General features: G+C 44.1%; 1 pseudogene; it reads left to right on the top strand.

The window, feature by feature from the left end:
- The first annotated feature begins 798 nt into the window (after nucleotides 1-798).
- On the top strand, nucleotides 799-1570 carry LOC100611275 (platelet-activating factor acetylhydrolase IB subunit alpha2-like; annotated as a pseudogene).
- The last annotated feature ends 380 nt before the right edge of the window (nucleotides 1571-1950 follow it).

Genomic DNA, 1950 nt, shown 5'->3' on the forward strand with positions numbered 1-1950 from the left:
CTACAGGCACATGCCACCACCCCCAGCTAATTATTTGTATTTTTGTAGAGACGGGGTTTTGCCATGTTGCCCAGGCTGTTCTTAAACTCCTGAGCTCAAGCGATCTCCCCTCCTCCGCCTCCCAAAGTGTTGGGATTACAGGCATGAGCCACTGCACCTGGCAGAGCTTATTATTTTTATGTGCGTTTCTTTCATTATTAGTGAGGTCAAGTATTTTTTCATGTGACAATTGGCCAATTGTATTGCCTCTTCCATGACTCATCTGTTCTCAATTGCTTACTAATGTGCAAATTATTTTACCCACGGGTGCTATGTCTTAAAAGTTTGCTAGAGCTTTATAAAAAGCTGGCATGAGAATCACTGTGAGATTATCATTAGTTTTACTCTGATTTCCTTTAGCTTCTAAGCATAATGGCCAGTGTTTATTTTCATGCGTTTTCATGAGTTTATTTCACAAGCTGAAAGACCACATTTCTTGGCCTCCCTTTCAGGAAGGAGTGGCCAATTTAACTAAATTCTGGAGAAGGACGCGTTTTGTGTGGTGTTTCCAGGAAGTCATCTTAAAAGAGAGGAGTTTTATAGACCAATGTCCCTCTCTTAGTCTTCTAGATGGTTTGTCTTGAAGGGATGTGAGACAAAGACTGCTAATTGCATCCAAATATCCATTCTTTTGGTGGTGGGTTAAAGAGACTGCAAATTTTGTGTCACTCCCGGCTGCTGCTGGTACTGGGACCCGAGGAGGGATATGCCCGAGTGGGGCCGACTGACCAAGGGAGCGACAAACATGACACCCGCCGACGCCTCAGCCGCTTGGGGCCTGCACGGACCCTCTGCTTCAGTGCAGAATGAACCAAGGAGACTCAAACCCAGCAGCTATTCCGCATGCGGCAGAAGACATTCAAGGAGATGACAGATGGATGTGTCAGCACAACAGATTTGTTTTGGACTGTAAAGACAAACAGCCTGATGTACCATTTGCGGGAGGCTCCGTGGTGCAGTTACTGCAGCCATATGAGATATGGCGAGAGCTTTTTTCCCCACTTCATGCACTGAATTTTGGAACTGGGGGAGATACAACAAGACATGTTTTGTGGAGACTAAAGAACGGAGAACTGGGGAATACTAAGCCTAAGGTCATTGTTTTCTGGCTAGGAAGAAACAACCATGAAAATATGGCAGAAGAGGTAGCAGGTGGTATGGCGGCCATCGTACAACTTATCAACACAAGGCAGCCACAGGCCAAAATCATTGTATTTGATCTGTTACCTCAAGGTGAGAAACCCAACCCTTTGAGGCAAAAGAACGCCAAGGTGAACCCACTCGTCAAGATTTCGCTGCTGAAACTTAACCGACGTGCAGCTCCTGGATACTGACAGGGGTTTCGTGCACTCCGACCGTGCCATCTCCTGCCACGACATGTTTGATTTTCTGCATTTGACAGGAGGCGGCTACTCAAAGGTCTGCAAACCCTTGAATGAACTGATCATGCAGTTGTTGGAGGAAACACCTGAGGAGAAACAAACCACCATTGCCTGACTGGCTCCCATGAGTGTCAATAGCATCTCAGCTTCCTCAGATCAGTTATATCACCAGCACTCCAGAATCCTTCTCTTTCTTAAGGCACTTTGCATTGAAGAATGTTCCTGGATGTTCATATCTAGTGTTTGAAGGGGAGGAGGGGTTTAAACTGGTCCTGTACATAGAAAGTTTGTTTGACAGAGGAGAAAAATTAGCCAAGGAAGATTGTTGTTTCAATTCATTTAAAACCAGAAGGGGACTTTTTAGTTGTATATGTAACATGTTCATTGAATTATTACTGCTTTCCTAGGACAACATCAAGCCTAAATACTGAACAACATGAAGATTCTTTTCTTGGCCTGTCTTGGATTACATTGTATATAATAATTCTTAGAATCATACCTACTTGGCTTTAAAACATGTTTTTTTTTC

Source organism: Pan troglodytes, chromosome X, assembly GCF_028858775.2.
Source record: "Pan troglodytes isolate AG18354 chromosome X, NHGRI_mPanTro3-v2.0_pri, whole genome shotgun sequence".
Taxonomy (NCBI): Eukaryota; Metazoa; Chordata; class Mammalia; order Primates; family Hominidae; genus Pan; species Pan troglodytes.